Below are 20,166 nucleotides of genomic sequence, written 5' to 3'. Positions count from 1 at the left end.
GTTTTTTCGAATTTCATCTCAAGGTGATAGAAAAAACCCAAACATTGGGTAATGGTGTTTTGCTGCCTGCTCTCTTTAATTGATGTCTGGCTGGTTTCTTCCTCCCCCATCCCTCCTCCAATTTAGCTCCGGAAACATCTGTCTTTTTTATCCACCAATAGAGGCTCGAAAGGGTAACAAACCTGTTAGATAAAATATCAAAGTTATGAATTCTGATTGAATAAGTGTGCATTCAAGAGATGATTCATGGCATGTGTGATGGTTTTCAATTGCTTTCTCAAAAGGTTCATGCTTCATTTCATTCAGAGCTTTAGTCAATGCCAACTGATTAATTATCACAGCACTAGTCATCTTTTGTTTAGTAAATACATACACAGGACCTGTCTGGGCTTGGCCATATAGAAATTTGTTTTAAATGCGAATAAAAACGTTTTAAAATAGATAGTTTATAGATGTTTTTAGAATTCCGCTAAATATTGGAAATCATTAGTTTCTTTGCCTAAAAAATGCCTACTAGATACCTACAAGTGCCAACTATAGGCTAAGTGCTTGGAGGATGCACACATCTGCCCTCAATGAGCTTACAATCTAGTGGCTGCAAATCCTTCTATGTAAGTGATTTTAGGCTGAGGTATTCTGAATCCTGATTAATCAGGGTTAAGGACTTTAAGTCCCAGCTGGGCCACAAAGTGGCTGTGTGACAATGAATAAGATGCATCAACTGTACAGGACTCAGTTTCTCTTTTTGCAAATGACCTTGTCGGATTCTGTTGCCTTTCACGTCCTAGCAGCACTGACGTGATCTGATCCTAATTCTCGGGGTATTTTTGTTTGCCTCTCACCTCAATTTCAACAAAAGAGACCACAGAATCAAAACACTGAGGCTTAGCTAAGAGAGTCACACTAGAATTCTTCATTTCAGAAAACGTATGAATCTTTTTCTTGTACTTTGAGTGTTCACACTGTGACCCTAATTGCAAAAGTCAAAGGGAAGATCTCCTTCTGGAGGAAATGAGGTAACTTTAATAGGTGGAAATGAGTGTCTTTTTTCATTTCATGTGCAGTCTCTGAAGGTTTTTTTGTTTTGTTTTTTTGTGTTTTTAATAAAAACACATTAAAAAAAAGTGAGAAGGCGACTTCATTAGTGATCCCTGGGGAAACTGCATGTTGCTGGTTCTGGAAGAAGTGACTATTCACACAGCTGGCTTCCTCAGACCCAACTGGACTTCCTCCAAGTGGCCTTGTCTCAAGAGTCATCAGAGTGGGGCTTCCCTGGTGGCGCAGTGGTTGAGAGTCTGCCTGCTAATGCAGGGGACATGAGTTCAAGCCCTGGTCTGGGAAGATCCCACACGCCGCGGAGCAGCTAGGCCCGTGGGCCACAATTACTGAGCCTGCGCATCTGGAGCCTGTGCTCCGCAACAAGAGAGGCCGCGATGGTGCTGCGATGGTGAGAGGCCCGCGCACCGCGATGAAGAGTGGCCCCCACTTGCCGCAACTAGAGAAAGCCTTCACACAGAAACGAAGACCCAACACAGCCATAAATAAATAAATAAATAAATAAATAAATAAATAATTCCCATTTTAAAAAAAAAGAGTCATCAGAGTGGAATGCCAGGCTCAGGGGTGCTCTCACTGGGGTGTTTCCTCCTCCACCTCATTAGTTTTATTTGGTTAATTGTGGGTCATCGTGGCTGCCAAGAGCAGCCTTGAGGTGGAGGGACATTTACTAAAGGGCACTGTTAGAGCTGGAGAGGAAAGCTGGGAGGCAGAGAGGGCAAGAAAAAAGATGCCCAGAAGTCACCTTCTTGGTGGGGAAAAGCCTGGCGAAGCAGCTGTCACTGAGACCGAAATGCTTCAGAATAGAGTCCACTTGTTCTGGCTGGAAGGCAACTCAGGATTAGGGGACCGGCCCTCCCCAGAGGGAAGACAGGCATCATCGCGGTGGTAGAGGTGAACTGGTCATGTGTTTTATGGTCAGCCCCAAGTATGAACCCTGATTCCATCACGTTTAGGGATGACTTTAGACAGATGATCCTTAGTGTTTCTGTGCATTAGTTTCCTCATCTGTAAAATGGGTATACTTGTAACGGTTTTGAGAATTGAATAAGTTAAAGATGGTAAAGGGCTTGCCTCAGTGACTGGTAGTTATTAATTAATTATTAGAGCGTTGATGATTTCTTTACCTGTGTATTCATATTACCTCTCATGTGTAAGCACTTCACAGGTTAAAAAGCATGTCTGTATCCTAAATGTCTTTTGAGTTTTAATGATGCTCTGAGGGAGAGGCCATAAGCTGCATTACGCAGATGCGGGAGGCCTGCCCCATGAACAGGACCACCATGTAGCACTATTCTAGGTTCCAGTTGTAAAGCACTGGACAGTGTATGTTCATGGAAGAAATTTTGGATCGTACAGAGAAACATTAAAAATAGGCAAAATTTTCCCATAATTTGACCATCCAGAGATAACCGTGAGAAAGATATTTGTGTATTTCCTTTATATTCTTCACATATGTATGCATACATGGTGGGTTGTGTGTATAATACGGGTATCATACTATATGAGTATAATTTTGTAATTTGCAAGATAGAATTAATATAGCACGTGTTCTTATATTCTTTAAAAAAATAATTTCAGACTTCATTAGAGCCCTAAATCTTTAACATTTCTACCTAATTTGTTCCATCAGTCGGCCTTTCTTTCTCTCTCTTGGTCTTACTCTCCCCCTGTATGTGTGTATGCATGCGTGCATATATACACACCAGTTATCGTTATTCATTTTCTGAATCATTTGAGAGCAACCTCCTTGCCACGCTGCTCACTCCTCCACTCCCTCAGATGCTCCACTACCATCTCCAGAGTCCCTATCACCTCCTCTCTTGGCCTCATGGGCACAACAGGCCACCACCACCATTCCTCTTATAACTGCATCCTTCCAAGTTTGTTTTCCATGATAAATTTCAAATTCCATGAAGGCAGGGAGCAAGCCTGTCCCATGCATAGCTGAGTCCCCAGCACCTGGCATGGTGCTGGTATGTAGTTGGTGCTCAATACTTGTATGATAAATAAGAAGAGGTATGTATGCTGGGCTTTTCAGTTTTATGGCAGCGTGGAAACATCACCTCTAAGCACTTGGGTCTTTGCTTTATGCCCATTTTCCGGATAGGAAGGACTGAGGCTGAGCTCCAGGCCTCTCGCACCATGTGCTTATATGAACACCTAAGTGGCTCTTGGCCTGAATCTGTGCTGTGTCATCCTGTCAGACAACATACCCTTTCTGGCCGTACCAGGTATTTGTTGCTTGGCAGGGTTTAAGAGCTAAGTTTCCAACTGCTGGCAAGTGTTTATTTGTGACTCTGTCTGACAACAGGGAGGCTCTTTTTCGCTGTCCTCTTCTGCCTAACCTCATCCTTAATAATCCCACCCCGCACTGCTCCCGGCTCCCACCCCTCTTTAGCAGCCCGTGATATTTGTTCTTCTTTGCCAAGCCTGCCTTGGGTAGACTGCTGATGTGGAAAAGACTGTTTCTCTGGCACCCTGAAGGGTTTTCGAATAAAGCTCCTTTCAGTTCAAAGACACCTGACCATCTAGTACCAATGGTGTTACTTAACCAAACAGAGGAGCAGAGATGGTGGCGTGCTGCTCCCTTCCAAGCCTTTACCTGAGCCCGATGAGGCAGCTTCCCTGGTGGGCTCTGCAGGTCTTTCTGAATAGTTCAGGGGCACAGAGACCCTCACCGCCCACCTACCTCCCATGGTCCATGGCGCGTGGTGGGTTGCTGGATTCCTACGGATCTGGCTGGGTGGTGGGGTTGGGTTGGGGGCGGATAAAGTGCAGTATTCCAGAAAATGAGCAGCCTGTGAAGGAAGCAACCCTGACCTGAAATTCTATCAGTCTCATTTCAAGATTTCAGCTCCTTTCCCCACTCACTTTGAGGCCTTGGGAAACACGACCTCATCTGTAAAACAAGCTGTCGAGTCTGGAGGAATTTAAAGGACACTTAGAGGTGGCTGGAAATGATTCTCTGGAGTGCTTCCTACTGGGACAAACGGCAGAGGACAGAGAAGGGTCCAGCCCTTGACAGCAGGAGGTCTTGATTTTAGTCTAGGCTTTGCCCTAAGCCTGACCTTGGAGCAGCGTCTGTCTTGCTCACCCGGGTAGCTTGGTCCCTTGGAGGGTGTCTGGTGTGGATAGTCCTGCAATATACCTAACCTTCGTGTTTGTTCTTGTTGGATGGATTGACCTCTTTTTTTTTAATTAAAAAATATTTTTTTTCTTAAAAATTTTTTAATTAAAAAAATTTTTTTAATTAAAAAAATTGTTTAAAAAAATTTTTAAATTAAAAACATTTTTTTTTTTTTGGCTGCATCGGGTCTTAGTTGTGGCACACGGGATCTTCATTGAGGCATGCGGGATCTTTCGTTGGGGCGTGCGTGTGGACTCTTCCTTGCGGCACACGGTCTTCTCTAGTTGTGGCGCGAGGGCTCCAGGGCGGGTGGGCTCTGTAGTTTGCGGCATGAGGGCTCTCTCGCTGAGGCTCGCAGGCTCAGTAGTTGTGGCGCGCGGGCTTAGTTGCCCTACAGCATGTGGGATCTTAGGTCCCTGATCAGGGATCGAACCCGAGTCCCCTGCATTGTAAGGCGGATTCTTTACCACTGGACCACCAGGGAAGTCCCTGAATTGACCTCTTGAAACTCCTTGGGATCCAGTGTTCTTACCGGTAAAATTGGGACAAGGAAGGATGGAGATGTAAGGCAAGCACTGGCTTCAGTACCTGGCTCCAGGTCAGTGCTTAAGGCTGAGTTGCCATGGTCGTTGCTTGATGCCGGGCTGTCTGCTTCCGGGAGAAGGCTCTTCCTGCTTTCTCAATTTTGGGTTCCTGGCTGATGAGCAGAGCTGAGAGCCATTGAGTGCCTGCTCTGTGCCCTGCACGCGGCGTGTGCTGTCACATTTCATCATCATGGCCGCTCCCTGAGGCAGAATCGTCACCATCCCCAGGTTTCACACGAAGCAGGTGGCCTCCGGGGAAGGTCAAGATTTCTGTGAGGTCACATGGTTAGGAAGTAGCCAAACCAGGTTTCAAACTCCAGGTCGGCCTGACTCTAAAGTGGGTGCTTTTCCCACTGCTCCCCACCACCTCTCTGGATGGGGGCTGTTTGACTTACCTGCCAAAGTCCATCCACTCACCTGACATAGGAGCCATCCTTGGTGTGACCAGAGTGGGCATCCCAGGGCCCTTGGGATCCCCTTATCCCAAACAGGGGGTCTTTGCTACCCACTTTGGCATCCCCTGGCAGACAGTATGGGTCAGGCTGATGGCTTTTGGCAGAGAAATAACCACAGCATCGTTACAGACTCCAACTGTATTTGATCCAGTGGCTAATGGGGTCATTAGCAGAGAAGAGTAATTGTAGGTGTCCCTTGACCCTGATGGTTGCTGCCAGATCAATGGCCGTTTATCATCCTTCGGCTTCCCGCCTAGGGTGCAGGCAGTGGCATCAGAGTGGTCCTGGCATCCATTCCTGGGAAGGTGAACACGCTTCATAAACATCCCTGATGCTAGTTGATGCCCTCTGGGGTCCTCCTGTGGTAGGAGCTTACAGCTGCCTGGGCCTCTGGCCAGAAATGGGCCCCAGTAGCTCAGTATTCTCAGCATGTGACGGGCCGGGCCCTGGGGGCACACGGGAGATGGCATGTTTGGTCCCGAAAGGCAGCCAGCAAGTCTTCTTGAAACAGCACTAGCTAGACAGGATCAATTTCCCATTGACTTTCAGCCCCATCTCAGACAAAGTGTAATTCTTGTCTGAGGGTTTATAAAGGCCATTGACTGTCTTATAAAAGATTTAAACACTTGCCTTGTGGCATGTGGGAGCTCTATCTATCACACGATGCCTTTTTGACAATTTGAGGGGGGTAGCATTGAGTTGGGAGAGGGGTCTTTGGTATTCCCACAGCAGGTGTGGCTCAGACAGTCAGTGCCGCCTGGACCTGGCTGGACAGAACTGTGAATGGGTCAGTAGAAGGACCCTCCTAATACGTCACCCAGAGGGCTCTTCTCCACAGGGAGTCAGGCTCCCCTTGCTCCATTTTGCAAACAAATCACATTGGACACAAGATAATCCTTCTACAGGATAAGTGTGGCCTCTACTGGAACCAAGGGCACACAACTGGGATGTGATTGGAACCAGAGGCATATTTATCTCACACAAAGGATGTTCTAGATAACACCTGGAACGATAATGATGACCCTTTGCACTTGGTTAGTCCCACTCTGTAAGGCGTGTCCTATCCATTCTCTTTTTAACTCACAGAATAACTCTGGAAGGTAGGTGGAGCCAAGATTGTCATATTTATCTTATAGATAGGGAAACTGAGTTTCAAAGAGGTTAAGTGTGTATCCGACCAAGATAATCTCAATTTTCAGGCAAAGCAGTATTTTCCAACTTATCTTTCTCCTACCCTTCTGCTGCGGACTCTCTCCGTCCATCCGCTCTGTAGCCAGCCACGTGGTGCTTCCTAGGGAAAACGAGAGGAAAGGGATGTTAGGAATCCTATCCTGAAAGAGCTCAGTCCAGTGGGTTATGTAGACAGGGAGTTGGGTAATTGCATTTCAGTGTGTTTTGTGCTATGTTGGCTTTATGGTCAAGGAAAATGGGAGCAGAGGAAATGAGCTGGTCAGAGCTCTGGGAGGGTGGTCAGGAGGGTTGGTGGTCAGTCAAGTATGGCACCAGAACACAGACACAGCACTGATGCACGAGAGCACCCGGTTTGCTTGGGGAATTGCAACAGTGACATTTCAGAGAAAAGACTCGTGAGGTGCAGGGCAGGGACTGACAGAGGAGCATAGTCTGGCCTCCTTATCCTCTCTGATGGCATCTCCCCCTCCTCTCCCTCTTGTTCAGTTTCTTTTGCCCACACTGGCCTCTGTGCTGTTTCCCCAACACATCTCAGGGCCTTTGCACTGGCTCCTCCCACTGCCTGGCCTGCTCTTCCTCTGGATATCCTTGAGACTCACAACCTTGCCTGCTTCAAGTCTTTGCTCCAATGTCCTTTTCTCAGTTAGGGTGATTCTGACCACCCAGTTGACACTTGTCACTCCTCCCGCACTCTAGACTTCCTTTCTTCATCCAACATCTTCTTTTTTCCACAGCACTTACCACCTCCTAAATTACACAGTAATTTACACATTTATTATGATTATTACTTACGTTTTCTCCATCACCTAGAATGTAAGCTCCATGGAGGCAGGAGTCATTGTTTCTGATTTATCCCAAGTGCCTAGAACAGTGCCCGTCATGGAGTAGATACTCAATGAATGTTTGTTGAGTAGATGAATTAATGAATGATTGGCCTTTGGTGGTTAGCATGCTGAAGGGTTGGGATTCAGGGTTGTAAATAATGGGGGGCCTGGGATTTACTGTGGACAATGGAACTGAAGGAGGTTAAGCAGAGGGGTTCTGTGGTTATAGTTTGTCTTAGAGAGGCCTCTCCAAAGGCCTGGAGTGGTTATGAGGAGGGGCAGATGGGGGTCGGGGGGTACTGGGGAGACATGATCCAGATGAGGGATGAGGAGGTCCTGGGCCCAGGTAGGGAGGGTGGGGACAGGGGGACAGGGGGACAGCTCATGAGGACTGGACAAACTTGGCTCTATGGGCTGCTTGGAAAGCAGGACTGAAGTTGATTCTTCAACTTGAGGTTGAGTGACTGGGTGGAGAATTTGGTCATTCATTGACTCTGAGACCACGACTGGGGGAAAGCACATCAAGCAAAGTGTGTGTGTCTGTGTGTGTGTGTGTGTGTGTGTGTGTGTGTGTGTGTCGGCAAGGTAGGTGTCTCCATGCTGGGCTGCAGGCTGTGCCGACCACGTCAGGGCACTGTGCATTGGCTTGGATGTTGGGAGTCACTTAGCATGGAGCTGCTTGGGCCACCAGAGACCTGGAGTGATGTGGAATTATTAACTGGCTCGGTAGAAAGATGGTGGGGTAAAAAATCAGAGTGGTTATCTGACTGCCTTCTACTTGGTGTTCTAGGGTGGGACCAGATGCTCTGGTGAAAACACTTTCTCAGAGAGGAATTCAGTGCTTGTTAAGTCAGAGCAAGGAGTGCAGAGCCATTTCCTGTGGGGCTGAGCTCGGGGGCTGAGCGCGTCCTGCTTCCTCCTTTATCCTGAGCTCCCTGTGCTGGGGGCATCCGTCCCTACTCCTCTTTCTAGAGGCTCCTCCACCATCTCCTCCTCATCATGCATCTGTGTGGTTGCCAGCGGTCCAGAGGTCTTCGTACCCATCACAGCCTCTGTGCTGACATACATGTGACCCAGCTCCTAAGGGGCTTCTCATATTGGACCGTGTGGACCCTGGGGTCCTATGGGCGACACCCCGCTCCACAGTGGCAAGAGACCAGGTTTTGGTCCCAATTCTGCTATAGACACTGGACATGGGACCCAAGGAAAATCCCTTTCCTTGTAGAATTTCAGGGTCCTCCTCTGGAAAGGAGTATAGTAATGACTGCCGCATCTATCTAGGTCAGAGTGCTGGAATCTGAGGGCTGAGGATTGGAACAGTTGGGCCTGCAGTGGGCAGGGAGAAGGACGCTTTGGTCCTGGACTTGCAAATATCACACGAGATAACATCCGGTTCTTAAGAAAGTTGCCTCTTACAGCATATTCTCTGTTAAGTGGTGCCTTCTGTAGTAGGAGAGCCGTCTCAAGAAATAACCACATAAAATTTGTTCCTGAAAAGGACATTTCCATTATGCTATAAATGTATTCCAATTTGGGCCACATTTGATGAATTTCCTCTGAAAGTTTAAAAAAACTTTTCTCCCCTACTAAGAGCATTGTTTTCAGAAGAGGGGAATGAATGTGTGCCCTGACGGAGGGGGGCTCATGTCCATTTAACTTCCCAGTCACCATGCTTCAGTTAGCCCTTGTGAAGGCCATGTTCACTGCTGCCAGGTCATCCTGGTACACCACGCATAGGAGAGCAGATTTTGCCCCTAGAGGCGGTGGGAAGCATTTTAGAATGGCGGGTCAGGAGAGTAACATTCCTATTTTCCCTCTTAGCTTGGAGTAGAGGCTGGATTGGGATGTGCATGAATTAAATATCTTTGGGCAAATTTGGAAATCCAGAACACACCCCTGCTAGTGGGCTGGAGAGTTGGGAAAGATTTAAAAGCTATTAAGTGGGCAGGGTCAGAGTTGATCAAACTTTAATTTACTAGATGGGAGAAGGAAAGAAGAGAAGGCGGTCAAGTGCAACTCCACGTTTGTTATTGACCTTCTTCGAGTAATTTCTTGGGAAGCCAGACTGCAGAGGCAGCGAAGGTGAAGGAGCAGAGTGAAGAGTGTAGACAGCTCTGTGGAGAAGCTTGTCTGTATGAAGGGGCTGGAGGGGGAGAGAGGGTTGAGGGAGATTTTTCTTTTCTTTTTAAGGTTTGGGAAGCCTGGGCATATTTATATGCTGAGGGGAGGGTTCTTTGGTGAGGGGAAGCCTGGAAGCACAGAATACAGAAGTGGAAACTGATGGGCAAGACTCGTGAGTGATGCTTGGTACAGAGGAAAGTGGAAGCAGGCACATCTTCCACCAAGGAGGAGGACATGGTAAAAAGAGATGCGGGGGCTTCTAAATCTGTGGGCAGGACTTCCCTGGTGGCGCAGTGGTTAAGAATCCACCTGCCAATGCACGGGACATGGGTTCGAGCCCTGGTCCGGGATGATCCCACATGCCGCAGAGCAACTAAGCCCGTTTGCCACAACTACTGAGCCTGAACTCAGGAGCCCACGAGCCACAAATGCTGAAGCCCATGTGCCACAACTACCGAGCCTGCGCCCTAGAGCCTGCGAGCCACAACTACTGAAGCCCGCGTGCCTAGAGCCTGTGCTCCACAACAAGAGAAGCCACCGCGATGAGAAGCCCGCGCACCGCAACTAGAGAAAGCCCGCGCACAGCAACGAAGACCCAATGCAGCCAAAAATAAACAAAATTGATTATAAATAAATAAATAAATAAATAAATAAATAAATTTGTGGGCAGTGAAACAAAACATTGAGGGAGTTTATACCTAATCCCTCTATTACCATTTGGAAGTAGGAAGCCAGGTGCTGTGCTGTGGGACTTGAGAACAGTGGAGCAGCTCTCCTTAGAGTGATGGAGGGGGTTGGCCTGGGAACCAAGTTGTGTTGATGCCACAGCTGGGATGGGAGCATGGCTGGGTCATGACCTCCAGGGTGAGGAGGGGCCCAGCGGGGCAGCACCAGGGGCAGATGTTTGGTTTGACCCATGGTTGGGTTCTTCTGGGGCATGTAACAGAGGCACTGAGGGGCAAGGACCCAGAGGATGGTTGACGTGATGGATCGTAAGAATGGAATGAAGAGGGCTTCCCTGGTGGCGCAGTGGTTTAGAATCCGCCTGCCAATGCAGGGGACACGGGTTCGAGCCCTAGTCTGGGAAGATCCCACATGCCATGGAACAACTAAGTCCGTGCGCCACAACTACTGAACCTGCGCTCTAGAGCCAGCGCTCCGCAACGAGAAGCCACCGCAATGAGAAGCCAGTGCACCACAGCAAAGAGTAGCCCCTGCTCGCCTCAACTAGAGAAAAGCCCGGGTGCAGCAACAAAGACCCAGTGCAGCCAAAAATAAAATAAATAAATTTAAAAAGAAGAATGGAATGAAAAGAAGGGTTGAGCAGGGAGGTTGAGGTGCTCAAGGTGAACCACTCGAGAGACCGGACATCATGATAAGGCCAGACAGAAGATGGCAGGTGATTGAGGGAGCTGAAAAGACATAGGCTGTGGTCAGATGTTAGATTTTAAGATTTCAGAGCCAGAAACTTTGTGAGTGACCTTAAGATCCTGGGTATGGCAGCTGATGTGGAGGTAAAAATGGTCACCGGCATGTCAAACACAGCGTAAATGCTTTGGGTGGATTTTCTCATGAAATCTCATAACGATCCCTATTTTACAGAGGAGAAGCTGAGGCACGGAGGGAAGAAGCAGCTTGATCAAGGAGCCACAACACGTCATTGCTGGAGGCTGGGATGTGAAGGTAGGTGATCTTTTCCACTCTCAACCGCTATGCATAACACCCTGATGGCCGTTGGCTGAGTCAACTCTGTGCACGTGCATGATACTGTCCCCCAGGATTATGGCTGGTTGGGGTGGGGAGGAAGATGATAAAACAGGGACTGAGTCTTCTGTGAAACGTTGACCTGTTCCCAAATGACAGCTGAAGCGTCTCTCTGCCCCACCAGCTCCACCACCATCCATACTGGCCAAGTCAGCTCTGGGCTTCAGAGGGTTGATAAGCTTCCTGTGGGGTGTATAACTCAGCCTTGTGGGGGGCACTCAGCTTTCTGGTGCCGAGGCTCTGTGTCTGGTAACTAACTGGAGGCCAGCCCCGGCACAGGATTCAAGTCACAGCCATCAGTGGTTAGAATTGGAGCAGGGGAGGGAACAGCCTTGAAGTGCACTGCTGCTATTACGGAGGGGAGTGTCTTCCACAGGAGAAGCACAGCTGAGCAGGGTGTGTGTTGATCTGGGGGAGTGGGTGGCTTCTGTGGTCTCTACCACACTCCCTCATCAGGCCAAGATGTAGAGTCTCCCTGGGGCCATATTTTCCAAGAGGTGTCGGTGGGTGCCCCAGATGCATTTCACATCATGTGGTCACTTTCTTTGGAATAATCCTCCTGGTGCATTCTGGATCCAGGGGAATGATATGGAGAATACTCTGGTTGTTTATCAACTTTGTCCAATTATCTCAGTTGGTTCTTTTTTTTCCCTTGTTCTAGTTGAATGTCTTTTTCCTCTCTGTTTATCCCATCATTTAAGAGCACAGCGTGGGGCGGTAGAAATATCTGTATTCACTTGTTTATTTGGCAGCTATTCTTTGGATCCTTCAAAAAATACATGGAACATGGGTTTTGGAAAAAGGTGGGCCTGGGTTTAAATCCTAGTTGTGCTATCCTTGTGGGCAGGGGCCACATCGTGGCATACTTTGGATGTCACAAATGAGCTGTTTTTAGCCTGTAAATGATAGGGGCGCTCTGTGGCCATGGGGGAGTTGCTTACACTCTTGGACCCTCAGTTTCCTTTTCTTTGCCCTGGGCTTTTGTAACAACTTGGCACACTGTTCACGAGAAAGCGCGGAGAAAATATCGGTAAAAGCTCAGCACTGTGCCTGGCATATGCATCCAAACCTGTTGATTCCTCCTCTCCTAGATCCCATATATTTTTTAACTGACAGGGAAACGCCATTTCCCCAGAAGAGCTGGTGTGCTGGTTGCACGCAGTGGGCTGCGGGGGTGCGTTTGTGGTGCCTGCGTGGTGGGCGCCATGTTGACGCTGATGGCGAAGGTCATTGCAGCCATGGGTGCCTGTCAGTCCAATTAACCCAGCTGAGAGATGGCATTTTGGATGGAGCAGAAAGAGAGCTGTTAAGAGCTCATTTCAGAGCTCACTGCTTTAGTTCCTAGCAGCAAAGCTCTACCCCCCTCCTCCCCCTACTTCTGCTGGTCTGGGACAGGCCTGGTCAGGGGATGTGGTGGGATCTGCTTGGCCGGCGTTTGCACAGTAATCCTGGATGCTGGGATTGAACTAGGTGTGAAATAGTCCGTGATGCCTTACAGTTTAGGAAACTGCAATTGCATTCTGCACACCAGATACATTTTCCAGATGATCCAAGCCTTTTCTCTGCTGGCAGCTTCCATTTCAGCATTTCTAGACCTGGAATAAGGTCATGGGCTCCAAGGGGGCCCGTGCCCGCTTTGGCTTTGCGGGAAGTCAGTATTCTGTCTTGGCCTTGCCGGCCATTTGAGCTTGGATGTTGTATCATCGGGCTGCATGTCATGTTTCTTCTCGCACATGGCGTGACATTTGTTCAAACGGAAGAGGCACTGTGGTTCTGGGGAAAGTGTTGCTGCCTGGGTTGATGCCTGGCTTTCAGGCTCTCTGAGTCTCTGTTAGGCCAACTCCACTCAGTGCTTGTGAAGTCCAACCACACAAATGAGTGTGAAGACGCCAGGAACGATGCAAAGAGCTCTGTAGATATCACTGTTTTATTTATGATTATCCTTCAATTTATAGACCCATACCTACATTTTGATGATAGGCTACGAGAATGTCACAGCTTATTTGTTAAAATATCATTAATCTCTCAGGCACCTAATAGAGGAGTAAAAATGGCTTAATATTTACACGCTCGTTATTTACCTTTAAATGCAGGATTTGCTTGGTCTGGTCAGGTGAGCTGCGGATGAGAGGGAAGTTTTGAGAATCTATTTACAGGCTTTTTTTCTTTTCTTTTTAGTTTTGTTTAAAAAGTCAATGCATCATCCTCAAAGACTTTAAGGGAAATTAAGTGAATGAAGTTCCCAATCTTGTCAATGTTAATTAAAAAAACAACGCCCGAACTGTCAGATTTGATGCCCTAGGAACAGTAGGAAGAGTCAGTGATGGGGCCTCAGAGTGGAAGCTGATAATTACCAAGGTCCCCCTTCTCCCTTGTCTCTGCCCACCCACAGCAGCACCCTCAGCCTGGACCCTGTATCCTCGCTGCACCCTCCTCTCCTCAAGAACCTGTCATGGCTCCCTATCGCCCCATCGGTCCTCCAGGGTCTGGATCGTGCCCTCGCTCGTCGACACTTTTCCCCCGGTTTTCTCCCGCTCATGATCTGTGTTCCGGTGTTTCTGTACTGCATCCTCTTCAAGATTTACCGTCAACTTGCGTGTTCACTTTTGTAAGACTAGCACCTCTGAGGTGCACCTCTGGCAGAGCGCTGCCAGCGTCGAGCCGTTCCATGCCATTTCTCCTACAAGAATGACCTACCTTCTAGATATTACTCAGTGCCAGTCCCACTTTCTGCAGAGATTTGTCCTAAATAGTCCAGAGAGGAGGATCACGCCCCTTTAGGTAATTCATTGTACCAACTCACAGCCCGTTGGAAAATTCTCAGAGTGAGTTGCTTTAGAAGACAGTGAGATTCTAGTAACTGTGTCCCAACAGATCCCCGTTAGGAACAACTGCTCCTCTTAGTGACCTTCGTTTGGCCACTACATGCATACCTCGTCTATCCTATAGACTGTGAACAAGCTGGAGCATATTTGATCCTGTGTAATCACATAGGTCCTGTCACAATGTCTGCACAGAACATCCCTTCAGTGAAATTCACCAAATGCTTTACTATTATGGCTTCTCATGGGTCTTCAGAGGCCCAGGTCCTTGAATCAGGAACCTTCCCAAATGTTGGTAATGCAAACTATCCCTCTCTGGCATATATGAAGTAGGACTGGGGCATGAGGGCAGTGATGAGAAGAGGTCTGTTTAGAATGGTGTATAAGTTTCTGATTGCTGAAATAACTTACTACAAGCTTAGGGACTGAACACAACACAAATTTACTATCCTACCGTCCTGTCAGAAGTCTGACACGGTCTCATTGGGCTAAAATCACAGTGTCAGCAGGGCCGCATTCCCCTGTGGAGGCTCTAGGGGAGAATCCATTTCCTTACCTTTTCCAGCTGCTAGAGGTTGCCTGTATTCTTCGGCTCACGGTTCCCCTTTTCCATCTTCAAAGCCAGCAGTGTTGCATCTCTCTGACCATTCTTCCACCATCTCTCCGCCTGACTCTCCCTTCTGCACCACTCTTTTACTTTTAAGAGCCTTTGGGATTACATTGGGACCTTCTGGATAATCCAAGATAATATCTCTATTTTAAGGTCAGTTTCTTAGCGATCTCAATTCCAACTGCAACCTTAATTCCCCTTTGCTATGTAACCTATTTACATATTCCAGGGATTAGGACATTTTTGGAAGAGCCATTATTTTGCCTACCACAAATAGAGACTAGGAAATATGGTGCCCAAATCCACTTTGCCTTTACCCAGAGTGAAAGCATTCAAATATGTAAAAGACATCCACACTGAGGTCAAAGCTGGTGAGAAAATATGGGCCAAGGCCAGGATAGAATCCCTGGCAAGTCACTCAGCTCACCAACCATCAACCACCCACGCAAACAACACACATTTACTGATGCCTGGTACATACTAGAGATTCTGAGGCAACTGTTTATCATCATGGAGTGTGAGAGAAAAGGACATAAGGAGACAAGACACTGTGATGAAGGCTTCAGAGACGAGTGGGCACATCAGCTGACTCTTGAAGGAGACATAGGTCAGATGAAGATGTTCTCTGGGCAAAGCGGGGAGAGCGTTTCTGGCAGAGGTCAGAGCATGGACAAAGCATAGAGGTGTAGACCAGCACAGCATCTTCCAGAACCAGCCAGTAGCTCTCTTTTTGCCATGTTGGACCCTGTGGAGACCTGCTGGGATCATGACTTCTAAAACACCAATTACGTCTGGAAGGCTGTGGTCCAAGGCATTTTTGCTGGCAGTAAGCAAGGTCTTCCAAATCAGGGGGAGCACACAGCTCTTCTTAAAACTGAAAGTGTTTATGCCTGAAGTGAACCCAAATTTTATCTAGGGAAAACAAAATAGTGACTTCTGGAGACAAACCAAGCAAAACCAGAGTCATCCAGGGAAAGATAACCCACTTCCATGGAACAGTAGCCTGGTTTGGGCCAAATTCTGAAGCAAGCTTCCTGCTAAGGCCATTGGCCATAGAATCCATGTGGGGTTGCATCCCTTAGAGATTTAACTTGTTTAAAAGTAAGCAAATAAAATTCAGGGGAAAAAAAGAATCAGTTTTTTGATGTGATTTGACCAGAGATGTTTGGAGAACAGTTGATAGTGGAAAATGATAAGAGGTAAGCAGGTGTTAAAGGCTGAACTGTGCTTCCTCAAAATTTGTGTGTCGAAGTCCTAACTCCTGGGACCTCAGAATGTTACTGTGTTTGGAGATACAGTCTTCAAAGAGGTAGCGCGGATAAGATGAGGTCATTAAGGCAGGCCCTAATTCAATGTGACAATTGTCCTTATAAAGGAAGTTAGGACACAGACATGTGGAAGACCATGTGAAGACACAGGGAAAAGATGATCATCTATAAACCAAGAAAAGAGGTCAACCCTTCTCACAGCTTGATCTCAGACTTCTAGCCATCCAGCACTAGAAAAAAATATATTTCCATTGTTTCAGATACCCAGTCTGTGGTGCTTTGTTATGGCAGCCCGAAAACTAATATAGTCGGTCATAAAAATCATAAGAGTCATTGAATGCCAAGAACTAGTTGCTGTGATATATCACTCAGATCTTCTTTCAGGTCTGATGGCCTTCTTCCTCCAAGTGCTGGGAATACTACTGGCAGACAGCCCCCAGCTATCAGCTTCTTTCAGGAGTTTGCCTTGGACCAAGCTACCTTGTCCCAGGTCATGCCCCCTTTCTCAGGGTGGTCTGTATCCAAGACTTGTTGCCATGTGCATATTAAGGCTTGGTCCCTTTGCCCAACTTGGTTTAACTCTTGAAAGGTCATCTGGCTTCCCTTGGAGTTGACTGAGGCCTTTGTTAGGACTGCATCATACCTTCTCAGCTTCTCTTCAATTCTTCCTTCCCCCACTTCCCTTCCACATGGATTGATCCCAAGGGCGCTCCCTAATACACTTCTATTTATTTATTTATTTTTGGCTGCATTGGGTCTTCATTGCTGCGTGCGGGCTTTCTCTAGTTGCGGCGAGCGGGGGCTACTCTTTGTTGTGGTGCATGGTTTTCTCATTGTTGTGGCTTCTCTTGTTGTGGAGCACAGGCTCTAGGTGCGTGGGCTTCAGTAGTTGTGGCATGTGGGCTCAGTAGTTGTGGCTCTCGGGCTCTAGAGTGCAGGCTCAGTAGTTGTGGTGCACGGGCTTAGTTGCTCCCCAGCATGTGGGATCTTCTTGGACCAGGGCTCGAACCCGTGTCCCCTGCATTGGCAGGCAGATTCTTATCCACTGAGCCACCAGGGAAGTCCCCTAATACACTTCTATATGTTAACTATTGTCTCAGGGTCTACATCTGGAAGAATGCAACCTGTGACATCATAATAAAGAAATTGGACTTTGTCCTGACAGCATTGGGGAGCTGTTGAAGCATTATATTCTGATGTGGTATGATTTGTAGTGTGGCTGGTTTGACGGCTAAATTAAAGAGGATCAGACAGAAGCAGGTAGACCAGTCAGACAGGGTGGAGAGTAGGCAAAAGGGAAGGTGATAGAGGCCTGGTTGTAAACGGTTATTCTTCACCTAAGGCTTCTCCTGGAGCCTCTACCTGCTGGGAAGCTCAAAACCATTCCAGTATATGAAGTGCATTGTCCTGGCTTGACTGGCGTTTACATCTCACTCAGAACATTGAAGGGAGCTCAGGTCTGGTCTGCTTTCCAAGATGTGAGAGCCAAACAAGACTATAGGTGAATACATCGTGGGTGAATAATAAGAGCTTAATGCTCCAGGTATATCCTCAGGGATTTAGATATGAATCAGAGGATAAAATACGTACTTTCTCCTTACCCTGTGCAAGTGCAAGTGTCTCAGGAGCTTAATCTGACGGGATGCAAGCTCTCACACACCAGCCCTAACTACCTATGGCTCTTCCCTCACATCACACCATAACTGAACCCTGAACACTTGATAATGCAGTTCCCCCTGTCTGGACTACATCCCCTCTTGCTCCATGACCTTCATTTACCTTATTCATCGCGTAAGTCTCTTTTCTGCATTTATTGCTTCCAAAAAACCTATACTGATGGCTCCCTCAGGCTGGGTTAGGTATATTTTTACTGTATTTTTATAGTCTTTTTTGTTTTTTTGACCATTAGACTGTAAACTTCAGGACAGTAGAAACTAAGTCTTCTTAGGGACTTGGAGCAAAAGAAACACTGCATTCTTCTTCCCATTCAAAGTTTGACCATTAAAGAATATATACACAAAGAGCTGATTATTGAATGGGGATCCCTTTATCTACTTTGATAATGCTTGCAAAACACTCAATAACCATCAAACCTAGAGATTCTAGTAAACTGTGTAGGAGCTTGTGGCTTAGACTTGGGACCAAGTGGTATCTCCTACTTGTTACGTTATATTATGTATTTAAACTTTAGGATCTGCAAACTTTAGCGAACTACGAGAAAAGTAGCATGACTTGTAGTCTCCAGATTCCTAACCTTGTGAAATAGGACTGCAGGCCTGCCTGCATCAAGCATAGAGGTCAGTAGGGGAGTAGAGAAGGGGGAGGGGGGAGCGTGGTGGGTTTGTCTTCTGAGAGGGGTCCTGCCCTGCTGGTTTCAGAATGGAGAGGCAGGAAGGAGGAGGAGAATGTGTGGTGCCAGAGCCTGGATGGCAAAGGGCAATGAAAGAAGGATTGTGTCTTTGGTACAGTATCCTTCATTGAATCTAAATTGACCAGTTGGATTAGACATTCCTCCTTCCACGGGAATCGGGGAGTAAGAAGGCAGAGAGAGAGAACCAGAGTTCCCTCTAAGGCATTTCCCTGCATGGGAAAAGTGGATGGAAATGTGGCCTTTACGAGATAAAGTGGAAACACGGGGGAAAGAGCACACATGACTTTCCATCCAGGCCTCTTGATTTTCATGTCCCCAGAACCCAGTATGAGACTGGCCCGAAGTGGGTATCAGCCTGTGCTTACTGATGGGATGGATGAATGGATCACTAAGTGGTTAAGGAGTGACAGTTGCTGATAGATTTGTGGTTCTGCACCTTTCCCTGTTTCTTTCAGTTACTAATTAATGTCCTCGGGCCTGAGTAGTATTATAAATGTAATTCATTCTCAACTTTGCAGGCCTGTCACTGAAAGCCCCCTCAGAATCTCTTGTAATCTCGCCTTTAGCCACATGCATCGTGAGGGTGTGCTATTATCTAAAATGAGCTCCTGCTAGGTGAGCAACGGGATGTGGCCAGAAGGGGCGGCTGGGAGCCTGGCTGTGCTGCTGTCCCAGGGCTCCTTGTCAGTGTGACGGTGGAGTGAGCTCTCTGTGGGGCCAGGCCGGCCTTGGTACCTGACAGGGGTCAACACTGTAGACAAGTTAAAGGTAGGGAGCAGGTGGAAATCAACGGCAGGTGGGGGCAGGGGCATGGCTGTCTGTGCTTCATCCGCTTACGGCAGAATGGAAACAGGACGGATGCCCTGAGTTAGGACTGGGAAGAGACTGACCAGGGACTGTGGCCCCTTAGAAGCGGATGAGGATTCAGGAGAGAACTAGAAAGGCTGGACAGGAAAATGGAGGCCAACGCCCCATGGTAGGGGTTAGGAGGGGACTGTTGGAAGGAAGGCAGGGTCCCTTCTGGGATCCACAGTGTGCAGCCAGCTCCTATGTTGGTTGCTCTGAGTTAGTGACTTGAGTTTGAAGGGTGTGCTGGTTCCCTACATTTGGAGGAGATAGACTAAACTCTTCACTGTTCTGGGGTAGATGCTGTGATGTGCTTCTGAGGTCCCCCTTCAATGAGGACTTACTGTCTCAGCTGCCAGAGGACTGTTGACAGACAGCCTTGATATCTGTCAACCTCTTTTTGCGGAAAGCCACACACCTGAGATCTTGCCCCTTCTTGGGGTGCCCGATCTAATATTGAATAGTCGCAATGGGAGTATAAAGGATTTGAGCTCAGCCTGGAGCAGTGCTGAAGGGTCACTTCTAACTCCACAGCTTCCTGTGGTGTCAGCAAAACCTGCCATTGTGTTTGCGGAATGTCTCCCTCTGCTCCCTACTTCCGTTCCCTTCCCTTCCCCATGTTTTGATCTGAAGGGCATCTTAATAAACATCCAGCATGCTCAACAGCTCAGCATTTGCTTCCTGGGCAGCCTGACCTGTGACTGTCCCCTTTGTATAGTGTGTTCTCATCTGGTTTGGGAAGAGCCTGGAGTGGGTGAGGTTGAGTGTGAAGGGGCGGGTCTGGGAGTGATCGGAGAAGGGGACCAGGCTTGCACAAGATTGGATCTGGAGTAAGAGTCCCCCAACAGAATTTGTTCAAGACCTGGTTGATGGCACTAGTGACATCTTATTGCCGTGATGCTCGAAAGGGATGCTGTAATGTGGAATAGGATGGTGGTGGTGACCCAGAAGCAGATGGCTGATGGTATGTGGACAAAATGACTTGTTGGACCCTGGGCCCACTCTTGGGAAACAACCTCTCTCCTGCAGTCGGGTGGTCCATCAGTCAATAGATATCTCTAGAGCTCTTCTTTGATGAAGTTTGGAAAGTTGCACAACAAATTCTTAACATTGCAAATATAATA

The 20,166-nt window shown here is 47.7% G+C and overlaps 1 long non-coding RNA gene and 1 pseudogene across 3 annotated transcripts in view; both read left to right on the top strand.

Annotated features, from left to right (window-relative positions):
- Nucleotides 1–20,166, top strand: part of LOC132353424 (uncharacterized) — a 600,229-nt gene that overhangs the window by 254,442 nt on the left and 325,621 nt on the right. For all 3 annotated transcript variants that reach the window (XR_009499025.1, XR_009499023.1, XR_009499024.1), the window contains exon 4: nt 10,964–11,044. This is a non-coding gene — a long non-coding RNA (uncharacterized LOC132353424). The remainder of the gene's footprint in view (nt 1–10,963; nt 11,045–20,166) is intronic.
- LOC132353856 (large ribosomal subunit protein eL33-like) lies at nt 15,324–15,647 on the top strand (annotated as a pseudogene).

The sequence above is a fragment of the Balaenoptera ricei genome, chromosome 19, assembly GCF_028023285.1.
Source record: "Balaenoptera ricei isolate mBalRic1 chromosome 19, mBalRic1.hap2, whole genome shotgun sequence".
Classification (NCBI taxonomy): Eukaryota; Metazoa; Chordata; class Mammalia; order Artiodactyla; family Balaenopteridae; genus Balaenoptera; species Balaenoptera ricei.
The sequence above is the reverse complement of the archived record's forward strand: the minus strand, read 5'-3'. Positions and strand labels throughout refer to the sequence as shown.